This window comes from Sarcophilus harrisii, chromosome 1 (assembly GCF_902635505.1).
Source record: "Sarcophilus harrisii chromosome 1, mSarHar1.11, whole genome shotgun sequence".
Taxonomy (NCBI): Eukaryota; Metazoa; Chordata; class Mammalia; order Dasyuromorphia; family Dasyuridae; genus Sarcophilus; species Sarcophilus harrisii.
The window spans coordinates 302,926,661-302,939,381 of record NC_045426.1 but is presented as its reverse complement, the minus strand read 5'-3'; the positions used below and the strand labels follow the sequence as shown (position 1 = coordinate 302,939,381).

The 12,721-nt window shown below is 38.1% G+C and overlaps 1 protein-coding gene across 2 annotated transcripts in view; it reads right to left on the bottom strand.

Moving 5' to 3' along the window:
- BFAR (bifunctional apoptosis regulator) overlaps window positions 1-12,025 on the bottom strand; it is a 31,305-nt gene extending 19,280 nt beyond the window's left edge. Inside the window, exon 1 of one of the 2 annotated variants that reach the window (XM_031944509.1) lies at window positions 11,773-12,025. The gene's annotated coding sequence lies outside the window, so the exon portion shown is untranslated. The remainder of the gene's footprint in view (window positions 1-11,772) is intronic. The other variant, XM_031944504.1, reaches the window with a different exon arrangement.
- Window positions 12,026-12,721: the final 696 nt, after the last annotated feature.

Genomic DNA, 12,721 nt, shown 5'->3' with positions numbered 1-12,721 from the left:
ACACCTGAGTCAGTGGGAGTGGCCTTGCCTAGATATATAAATATGGCTTCGGATACATGATGGGGTAAAGGTCCTGCCCAGGAGACCGGCAGTCCTTTTGGGTGGAAAGATCTTACTGAGAGCTGCTAAAACGCTCCTAGACTGAAAAGGCATCCAGGACAGCTCAAGGACCATATCTGCTCTCCTGAGAGAGCCACCTTTCATGCTCTGCACTTCTTAGAAAAAAGTGGTTTTCAACCTTTACTCATTAATGCTGTTGATTCCCCCTGCATAAGGACCAGCAAGCTATAGTTCACGCTGCCAAAATAAGCTGCCATCAAGAAAATCCTCTTAGACAAGGCTAAGGCTATAGTGTCTATTCTTTCTACACTCTCACTTTCTAACACTCAAGCTGTTTAATCATCCCAAGACCACTGGGATCAACAAGAACTAAGATAATAAACTTGTTACAGTAAAAATACCACTACAAAGAAATACAAAAGCATCCGAGGTGATATTCATTACTGAGTTTAAAATTTGGATTTCAACATCAATCCAAAATATGCTTTATTCTTGTTGAAACAGCACCAAAAGTAGCTCAAGAAATGCTAAAGGATTAACTTTTCTGGATACCAGGTACTCTAAAGAAGACATAATTTCAACCAAAGAAATTTGTAAGAAAGGGGAAAATTATAGAGAAATGAACATCTTATAGAAAAAAATACTACTGGAAATCCCCAAAATGAAATATAATGCAATAGAATAAAAAAAAAACAAACAACTAAAAAAAAGTAGAACAAGAAGTCCAGAGTGTTAACAGATCTATAAAGTCAACTGGTAGGATAGCAGTTCAGGAAAATGTGAACAAACTTGAAGATAGATCAAACAATGTTATAATCAAATGTTATAATAATTAGCTCTCCAGATGAAAAGGATCTAAGTAAGTAGGTAAGGAAAAAGACCTAAAGAAACAATTCAAGAATATTTCCAAGAATATTTAATAACACACTTGAATAAAAGAAAAGTCAGAATCCTAACAAGAAATGAAAAATTCAAGCCTCAAGATATATCAAACTCCAAAACGAAGAGATTAAAAAAAAAAATCCTTTTAACACAGACCTCAAGAAAGAATAAATTATAAATCAGAATGCATTAATCAGAATTGTTTCAATGTTGATTAAGAAAATATATACTTGAAACTAACTTTCCAGCAAACCCTATAATTCTTTTCTGAAAACAGAAGAATAACGCTTGAAAACTTATAAGACTTCAAAGAACTCCATGACAAAACATTTCAACTGAAAAGAACTAAGATCAGAGAAGTACAGCAATATTTCCTTTAGGTGGATAAGTTATTAAAGATATTCAACAAAGTTTTTAAGACATGTTGATAAGTATTGTTATGATTATAAAGTAAAATTTACAAACCTCTAAGAGAGAAATTTAAAAGTGTTATATGCTGACTTCAATTCAATAAACAATTAATTCCTCAGAGGGGAAAAAAAGATCAAGAGACACACTGTGATTTCAAAAGTCTAATGGAGTATGCCTCTCTCTTCTTGGCAAAGTGGTATATTAGAAAAAAAGAAAATATTTCCACATGCAACTAAATATTTGTTTTATTCTGCTCTATTTTTATTTTTTGGCTGTGAGAGAGGGTTCTACAGGAAGAAGAGTTCATGAGACAGAGATGTTTTTTAAAAAACCAATAATTCAATAAAATATGAAAGAGGGATAATGTGTTGTTGTTACACTGATGTTTTAAGATGGAAAGCCTTTAGAACACTTAGGAAGAATTTATGAGGAGACATGGACAAGAAACATGAAGAATGAGAAAGCATAGATGAACTGTAGTCTGCATTGATAGGGTAAAGAATCCATATTGTCTAGTTCTTGTTACTATTAAATGAGGACAAAGAGAATTTTGGTTAAATTATTAATGATCTTGGTGACATTGCTGGTAGAGTTGTGAAATAATCTAACCATTATGGATATAGAACTATGCCCAAAGGTTGGTTGATTGTTGTCCTTCATACTCAAGAGGACCAAAATGACATCAGGACGTTAGAGTCAAGTTATAGTGTGTCTGACTGTGGCTGATCAGAGCAACATAAGCTGGAAAAGCTCTGCCACAGATTGGACACCAACAGTCCAAATGAACATTTGGAGTAGCTTCTCTCATTTTGTGCATCTCACATTTCCTTTGGGCTAATTCAATTCTGCTTTGCTCATAGAGCACAGCACCTTCTTTGATGAGGGCACACCATGCTGGGTATTTCTGTGACAATGTCTCCCATGTTTTACAATCAATTGTAAAGTGCTAATGAGACCTTGAGAATGTCTTTCACTTTTCCTGACCACCTTGTGAGCCCTGCCCTTTTGTGAGTTCTCTACAAAATAAATTTTTTGGCAAACATACATTTGGCATTTGAGCAATGTGGCCAGCCCAAGAGTTGTGCTCTCTGCAACAGAATTGGAGTACTTGGCAGTTTAGACTGAGAAAAAACTCAGTGTCTGGTACCTTATCCTGAAGGTGATCTTCAGAATCTTCCTAAGTCAGTTCACATGGAAGCAGTTAAGTTTCCTGGCATGACATTGATAGACTGTCCAGGTTTTACAGGCACACAAAAATGGAGTCAGCACAACTGCTTGGTAGACTTTCAGTTTTGGTAGCTAGTCCAATACTATTCCCCTCCCTCCCCAACTTTCCTTCGGAGCCTCCCAAACCCTGAGCTAGCTCTGTCAATGTATGTGTCAATCTCATTATCAATGTGGATATCCCTAGAAAGTATACTGTCAAGGGAAGAGAACTTATCCACAGCATTCAAAACTTTACCATTTACTGTAATTGATAAGCAGCAGAGAACTGATCCATACTTTGTTGCATCTTCAGATGCTACATTCAGTACACAACCACCAACAGAAACTCCCTCCACTCTAGTGACTTTGATTCCATGTTTGTCCTCACTTTAAGTATTTGACAACATGACTTTTGTTGAGCCAAAGAACAATAAAACTGAAAATACTCTTTGATCCAACAGTGTCACTACTGAGTCTATCACCTAATGAAATCTTTATAAAAGAGGTAAAAGAATACATGTGCAAAAATCCTCAGAGCAGCTGTTTTTTGTGGTAGCAAGGAATTGGAAATTAAGTAGATGCCCATCAAATAGGAAATAGCTGAATAAATTATGGAATATTCGTGTAATAAAATATTATTGTTCTATAAGAAATGATGAGCAGGCTTTCAGTAAAACCTGTAAAGACTTATGTAAGTGAAGTGAGCAGAACCAAGAGAACATTATACACAGTAACAACAAGATTTTTGACAATTGATAATGATGGACTTGGCTCTTTTCAATAATGCAGTGATTCAAGGCAATTCCATTGGACTTGGGCTGGAAAATGCCATCCACATCTAGAGAAAGAACGATGGAGACTGAATATGCATCAAAGAATAGTATTTTCACCTTTTTTTTGTTTATTTTCCTCAGGATTTTTTTTTCCTTTGGTCTGATTTCTCTTGCATATGACAAATACGGAAATATGTTTGAAAGAACTACACATATTTAACTTACATCAGATTATTTGTTGACTTGGGGAGGGGGAGGTTAAAGGAGAAAAATTTTGAACACAAAATCTCACAAAAACGATTGCTGAATTTGGAACTATGTCCAAAAGTCTATAAATCTGTGCATATCTTTTGACCCAGCAATGGCATTATTGGGTTTGTATCCCAAGGGATCATAAAGGAATGAAAAGGACCCACATGTGCAAAAATGTTTGAAGTAGCTCCTTTTGTGGTGGCAAAGAATTGGAAAATGAGTAGATGACCATCAGCTGGGGAATAGCTAAATAAATTATGTTATATGAAAGTAATGAAATATTATTGTTCTATAAAAAATGATGATTAAACTGATTTTAGACAGGCCTGGAAAGATTTATACAAACTGACACTACTAAGCAAGACAAGCAGAATCAGGAATATATTGTACATAATAACACAAAGACTGTGTGATGATCAACTATGAAAGACTTGGTTCTTCTCAGCAGTTCAGTGATCCAAGGCAATCCCAATAAACTGTGGATAGAAAATGTCACCTGCATCCAGAAAGAGAACTGTGGAGATTGAATATAAACATGTTATGTTCACTTTTTTTTTCTCTCTTGTAGTTTTTCCCTTTTGTTCTGATTTTTTCTCTCAAGATGATTCATAAAGAAGTGTGTATTAAAAAAGGTCTGTTCACTTAAAAAAAAAAAAGACAGAAAATTATCCTACATGTATATAGAAATAAAATATTATAGAAAATTAAAACAAAACAAAATTGGACAAATGTAAAAGAAAAAATCTAGACTAATTGTATGGATTTGGAGATTTCATCAATATATAGATTTAAATCTATGTCCTTTATTCCTGTGGGAGCTCTTGTCTACCTGTTACCATAACCTTCACAGCAGTACAGCTGGTCAACCAAGCAATTTGATATGTCGCAGTCTATTCATGCTACATCTCTTCATTGCTCTTGGGGAGACCCTCAATTTTAATTATTTGGAGATTGTGACATTTCTTTGTGTCATAATGTTGTCATTCAGTCATTTTAAGCATATCCAACTCTTCAGGACCCCAACTGAGATTTTCTTGGACAAAGAAAATGGAGTTATTCTTAACTATTATTATGTATTAATAATATTAATATTAAATATTAATAATTGTTATTAACTGTTATTAATAACTCAGTTGTGTTATAGATTGACTCATTCCCATGTCTCAGCATTACTGCCTTTGGTCCCATTACAACGTCTATAGGCCCACCAAATCTCCACTGTCCTTTGTGTGGCCCACACTTTTGTTTCTTTGGAGTTTATGATTTCCCATGATTTAAAGCAATATAGGAACACCAAAACAATACTGGTATTAAAAAGAAAAGATTTTGTTTCATGGAGATGCTTGAAGTCATTAAAAATACTGGGCTGTTGCAAATAGCATCTAATTTTTTTTTCTCTTCTGTTCAATTCTGAGCTAAAGTCATCATCCATCATCCAACCTTCCAATCTACAGATACAAAAAAAAAGTAGCCCTTAGGCTATTTGCATAGCATCATTACACCACTGGAATAAAACAAATTTATCCCCTAGGTTTTTACAGTAAATATCTTGAATGATTATCCATCTCACTTAGGAAATTCTGCAGTTTTCTGGTACTTGATAATGCAAGACATCTGCAAATGAATATCTGGAGTACTTCAATGGACAATTTTATAATGTCATAAACTTGGAAAGTTAAGCAAAAATATTCATTCTGAGCTTTGTACTCTTCTGCTTACAGCTATTCTTCCTACAGGTCTTTTGTCTCACACTTCAATACTTTCAAGTTGATATGCATTAGATTTATGCTCTTTAAATGTGTATGTTAGAAGTATATGGCTTCATGAAGTAACAAACTCAGAAACTAAATTTAAAAGCTGTGGCTCTTTGATTTTTGAAAATACTCTCTCTACTGCAATATGATTAAAGGTCTTTATAAACAGGAAGTTTGCTCTCTGTATGCTATTTGCTGAACTTATGGCAAATGACAATATCAGATTATACTGCTCTGAAATTAAGCGTGTTCTTATTGTGTAATTCTGAGCCAATTCCACAAGTGTAAATGTTCCCTTTGGTTAATTTTTTACAAGCATCTGATTGTTAAACAGTTAAAAACCACAGTTAAAAAGTATTAACATATAATAATAAAACACAGTAAAAACCTGACTAGTGTCTTTGAGAAAGGTCAATTTGGACACCTCATTTTTGGGGGAAAAAAATCTTGCCAAAATGTACTTTGTATTTCCATGCCTCCTTACACTGGGTATGCCAAACCTAACAACTTGATAACTCAGGAACAGTGAATCATTGTATTATGCTGCAATATAATGATATCTTTGATAACACATTACTTCTCTTCATACACTCTACAAAGTCATTCATGGACATAGATAGAATGTAACATAAATATGAAAGCAAGTAGGTCAGTCCAGTTGGAACATGGGATATGTGGGAAGAGTAATAGGCAATAAATCTAGAAGGTCAAGTTGGAACCAACTTGTTAAATGCTTTAAAAATGCCCTAGTCTTTGAACCTGAAAACAAGGAGGAGGTTCTTGAGTAGAGGAATTACATAATAGGACCTGTGCTTTAAGAATATCAATCTGGCATTTGTGTAGCAGATGGACTAGACAGAGATTTGAGGCAGAAGACTTATTCAAAAACTTGTAATAAACCAGGTAAACTGGAGTGGAGCAAAGGTCCAGTAGAGTGAGCTCTAGGCCTACAACTGGGAAGATTTAAGTTCAAATCTGTTCCCAAATACTTACAGCCCTATGTAACCCTTAGAAAATTCTGCAGTTTTGTATATTAAAATTCTGTTATTTATGTTCTGTACACTTCAGTTTCTTCAATTGTAAAATAGGAATATTAATAGCTCCTACCTCCCACGGTTGTTAGAAGATCAAAAGAGATATATGTAAAACACTTAACATCCCCAATAGAGTAAGTACTAAATAAAATGCTTATTCCTTTCTGCTAATCCCTACCCAAGAGGTAATACAGGATTTTTTTTTTGCTTTTAAATTAATTGGTTATAAGAACTGAAAAAAGAGAGTAGCACTATTGAAGACAACCCCAAAGTCATGAAGCTAGATGATTGGAAGGTTAGGAAATAGGAACAGTTTAGGAAAAAATAATGAATTCCATTTTGGACATATTGGATTTCAGATGTATATGGGAAATTCAGTTAGATATTTCTATATTCAGTTGGGAATAAGGGCTCAAACATAAATAAATAGGAGTGACCTCAACATAGAAATGACATTTGAATCCCAACTTGATGACCTTATTGAGGAAAATGGTTATCTAAAGAGAAGAGGACCCCACAAAGTCTCAGACATGGAAGACTGAGCTGTTTCAGCACCAAAGTTTTTGAGGTTAAATGGAAAAAACATGAATATTCAATTTACTAAATACTGAGTTTGCTAAATACTGAAAATCCAAAAAGAAACCAAAAAGCAATCCCCAACCTCAACAAAATAATACTGGAAGAAGAAAAAAGACACATACAAAATGAATACAAAGTAACAGGGGCAAGATGAGAATCAGGAAAGGTCTCTTTTAGAGACATCTTCTGAACTAACTCTTGAAGTGAGCTAAGGACAGCAAGAAACGCAGATGAGTAGAAAAAAAGGAGTATTTTGGGCAAGAGGAACAATGCAAGAGTTAATGACAGGACTGTAAAAATATAATGTCTGAGGCAAGTTTGTTTTCTGGAAAAAAAGAGGGAGAAAAATGTAAGTTGAGTTTTAAAGAGAAAAGGTCCCAGGGAAAAATGGGACGAGCCATGTCAATTGTATATAATCTCTTCAGTCCCTAAAGAAACAAAAGAATTAGAAATTAACTTGTTTTTCCCTTTTGATAAAAAGTTGCTTAGTCAGTATAAGCACTTTAGATTTCAAGGGTTTCTAAAAACTGAAAGTCCTCAGGCTTTGCAAACTATATTGCTAATTTATCACTATCATCAAATTTTACCACTATTATTCATTATGTTCTCTTCCGAGTCTATCTCCCTGATATGTTTCAAAAGTAACTATTAAATAAAAGTCATTTAATCTCTGGTGCTTAAATATTTTTGTCTCTTGACTTGGCCTATACAAAATCTTGATCACCAGATTTATAATAAATCAAATTAAATGAAATTCAACAATTTTATTACATGAATGTTAAGTGGCTGATTACTAAGAGAATGCTAAGTTTAACGGCTGCTGAAATATAAAGACATAAAAGTGGCTGAAACCAAAAAAACCTGAATTTTAACCCCAGTTTTGATACTAGCCATGTGACCAAGTGCAAGTCATTTAAAATTCTCTAAACCTTGTCAAAAGGGAATACATTTTTTTAAACCATTTCAAAGCCTTGTTTTGAAGACAATTCTTTAAAGAAGGCTATAGAAATGTAAGCTATTTTTTGTGTATAAGGTAATTGAGGTTGTGACTTGCCCAGGGTCTCACAGCTAAGAAGTGTTAAGTGTTTTTCAATCCTAATTTGAACTCAAGTCGTTCTGCCTCCAGGGCTGGTACTCTATATACTAATAGCCCCAATGTGAGATTTTTTGTTTGTTTGTTTTAAAGCTTTTTATTTTCAAAATACATGCACGGATAATTTGTCAAAATTGACCCTTGTACAGCCTTGTGTTTCAGATTTTCTCCTCCCTTTTCCCACCCCCTCCCCTAGAGGGCAAGTAACCCAATATGTTTTTTTGTTTTTGTTTAACAACAACAAAACAAAAAAATTGTCTCTTTTGCTGAGACAATTGGAATTAAGTGACTTGCCCAGGATCACACAGGTAGTATTAAGTATCTGAGGCCAGATTTGAACTAAGGTCCTCCTGGCTTCAGGGCTGATGCTCTACCCATCTAGCTGCCCCCCAAACCAATATATGTTAAACATGTTAAAACATATGTTAAATCCAATATATGTAAATATATACAATTCTCTTGCTGCACAAGAAAAATTAGATCAAAAAGGAAAGTAAATGAGTAAGAAAATAGAATGCAAGAGAATAAAAAGAGTGAGAATGTTATGTTGTGATCCACACGCAGTTCCCACAGTCCTCTCTCTGGGTATATATGGCTCTCTTCATCACAAGAACATTGGAACTAGCATCAATCATCTCATTGTTGGAAAGAGTCACGTCCATAAGAATTGTTGTAAAATATTGATATCGTCGTGTGCAATGATCTCCTGATTCTGCTCATTTTGCTCAGCATCAGTTCATGTAAGTCTCTCCAGGCCTTTCTAAAATTATCATGTTGATCGTTTCTTATAGAACAATAATATTCCACAATATTCACATATCATAACTTATTCAGCCATTCTCCAATTGATGGGCATCCCATTCAGTTTCCAGTTTCTTGCCACTTCAAAAAGGGCTGCCACAAACATTTTTGCACATGGGGGTCCCTTTCCTTCTTTTATGATCTCTTTGGGATACAAGCCTAGCAGAAACACTGCTGGATCAAAAGGTATGCAAAGTTTAATAACTTTTTGAACATAGTTCCAAATTGTTCTCCAGAATGGTTGGATCCATAAATGAGCTATCTTTATGCCTCACCTTTTAGGAAGAAATTTTATAGCCTTCAATCTCTCAGATTCCCATTGTAGAGTATACAGACCCATCAATGAATCAATAAACATTTATTTAAAAACCTTCTATATGCTAAGCTAAGCACTGAGGAAATATAAAAAGAGACAAAACACAGTATGTACTCTTAAGAAGTTTATATAATGAGGAAGACGATGCAAAACTATACACAGAATAAATAGGAAGTAATTTAACAGAGGGAATAAAGAGGAGTTGGAAAAAGTTACCTGTAGAGATGGGATTTTAGCTAAGACTTAACAGAAACCAGGAATTCTCACTAAATCTGCTCATTATAAAGGATAGCAAGCCTACTAGATATATCACTAGATATTTTCTGCAGCAACATTTTCCTTGATCAGAGAATATTTGACAGCTATAGTAACAGAAATGGGAATCCATTAATGCCCAAGAAGAGACTTTCAAAATTAAATGCACTTTCATCTGTATTATTAGATATCAAAACAAAACAACAAAAAATAACAAACAAAAAAAAGTCCCATGACATAAGCATTTGGAAAACACAGCCACAGACCCCAGAGGATAGATTTGGCTCCTAATCATCTAAAGCAAACTGCAAAGCAGTGTACAGAGAAAAATGCATTTCTTTGAATTTCACAACTGTTGCATGTGAAACACTGATAAAGTTTCAGTTCAGTTCAACAAATATTAAGATTGTAGGTGTGTGGCTAAGTGTACTGATCTAATCTAAAATTTTGAGCATTTCTGGCACAAATTTTTAAAAATTCCTTACTAAGAAAAGGCCACATATTGTTACATGCAAAGTATTGTGCAAAAAGCTACCGCTCTGTTTCTAATGTTCTTGTAATGAAAAATAAATGTATGGGAAAAGAACAGATAGAGAAAAAACAGTGAAATCATAATGTTGTATGTGCAGTGCAGGAAGATGCTACAGTTGGCCCTCCCACTTTCTATAAATACAAAGCAAGCTAACTAAAGTTCAAATGATTAACATATTCTAGGCTCTATTTTCCAAATTCAAATACAGAGTTAGGTTGTTTTTAAATTCTCCAAACTGAAAAACACACAATTCCCTTTCTCAGAAATGGTCACTGGGTTTTGGATTGCTACCTCAACTTTAAGTCAGAAACTCTTCCTGGATAATCCTTTGCTTTTTGATTGTGTGGGACAAAAGTGATCCTTTAATAGAGCCTCCAGGGGCAGCTAGTTGGTGGAGTGGATAGAGCCCCATCCCTGAAGTCAGGAGGACCTGAGTTCAAATATGACCTCTAGACACTTCCTAGCTGTGTGACACTGGGCAAGTCACTTAACCCCAACTGCCTCAGGGAAAAAAAAAAAGACTAGAGCCTCCAAGCTCTGATTCCATTGATGATTCCACTTAATTTATGGTAAATATTAAGTAAAACATCAAAGTTTTTCCAGTACAATGAACTCAGTCAGTGAACTAACTCTCTAATTAGATCAGGGGTTCTTAAGCTAGGATTCTGGAAGTTGTTTTTAAAAAAATATTTTGATAGCTGTGCTTCAATATAATTGTTTCCTTTGAAATTCTCAGTATTTTATGCATTTTAAAGCACGATCTTAGAAGTATCCCTGGGCTCTCATACTGTCAAAGTGGTCCAGAACATACCAAAATGTTAAAATCTTTTCAAGTTCGAATTTAGGAGTAGTTATAAATTATAACAATAATTGCCTTAAACCTTGGGAAAATGCCAAGCAGAGAACAATATTAAATGATTTATGAGTATTTCTGGTAATCGTTTGATTCCTTTGAGATTGCAGACTAGGGGTGCCACGGAAGGAATTCCAGGGCTGGGTGTATTAAATATTCTAACTGAACTCAAGCCTGACCTCAGAAAAAGCAGCAACAGCCGCCTTTAGGGCCTTCTGCCTCAACATTAGAAACAAACCCCAAAGAGGTGAGGACAGCACACGCCCTCCAGGGCCAGCTTTTAGCTGGGCCACCGGGAGAAACAAGCGCTCTCTCGGACCGGTCCGGGTCGTGACGTCAGCCCCCAAAGGGCGGGCCGATCGGCGCCCCGGGCCAGGGCTTTTTAACCACCCGGGGAGGGGTCCCCCAAGAGGGACAAGCGAGTTCGGCTGGGTCGGCTCTCGCTTCACCCTCCGTAGCCCCAAAAGCCTCGCGCGGCGCCCCGGGAGGTCTGACACTGCGGACGACGCCAGCCATGGCTAGCGGGGACGGATGAGACCCCAGAACGCATTCGAGGTGACCAGGTCCGACCACCTCTCCACCAGGTGGGGCCTTACCCCTCACCTAACTCCGAGAGATCCCCACGCCCTCCTCCCCCGGCCCACAGCGGGTTTTCCGTTATCTCCAGATTTCGTGCACCGGGCAAATAGGCCCGCGGGGTTTCCTCACCCTGAGGCACGGCCCCGGCTGCAAAGGGGGAGGGGAGCTAACAGGGAAACGACCCAAGGATACTGGAATTCGGGTTCGCGGAAGAAGAAGCCCTCAGCGCGGGCCTCCCCGCGGCGCGGGCCTCCCCCTGCCGCGATCCCCAAATGACGTTGTCTAGCCACCTCGGGGCCCGCCGGGAGCGAGGGATCTCCGGCTGCCGTTCCCACCTCCCCCCTGCCGCCCGCCTCCTGCCCTCCCTCATTCGCAATGCCCCAGCGTCTTACCGCGCGGTGCTGGCGTCGGCCCCGAGCTGACCAGAGCATCCCCCCCAGCCCCGAGGCGGAGCTGCCCACCCCGACCCCCAGCCGCGGCGGCCGAGGCGAAAGACTTCACTTCCGGAAATAAAGTGCGGGCGTACTACGCCATTGGTGCGCCCCCCGCAGCAACCATAGAGCCCGTTCGGAACGATTCCCACCGCCTTTAACGGAGCATCTTCCCACTGGCTAGAGAGGCCGGGCTCTCCGGAATGGGGTGGAGGGGGGAGAGGGAGGAGAGGGGGGCGGGGCGGGGGGGTGGGTGGGAGGAGTGCAGGGAGGGGGTAGTTTACGCCTGCGCAATAAAGTTACTGGGTTCGGGCATCCCCCCCTCCCCTCCGCCCCGCTTTCCCGCCTCCCCACCCACTTCCCCACCCACACTTTTTTTTAGTTACTTAAACCTTGGGCTAGTGGACTCCTCCGGGCTGTGCGTTTTAGTGGCCGCTGTGCAGATGGAGTTGTTTTTTCTGTTACCTGAGTGCTTCTGGCCAAAGGAGTGACTGAAAATCAGAAATTGGGCAGCTATTGGATACTATTAAACCTACAATCAGGAAAAACAAACTTCCCTAATACCTTGCCAGCAGGGACTGTTTGTGTGCTCATCCAGCGTTTATTAAATGGGCCAGGCACTATGCTAAAGACTGGGGCGTGCAAAGACAAATATTCCCTGATCTCAGAGAGGGTCCTCAAACTTTATAAATAGGGGGCCAGTTCTGTCTCTCAGACTGTTGGCGGGCCGGACTATAGTAAAAACAAAAACTTTGTTTTGCGGGTTTAAATAAAGAGACTTCATAGCCCCGGGTGAGGGGGATAAGCATCCTCAGCTGCTGCATCTACCCCGTGGGCCGTAGTTTGAGGACCCCTGGAAGGGAGAGAGAACATGCTAGCAAACTATGTACCAACAAGAGATCCTGGATAA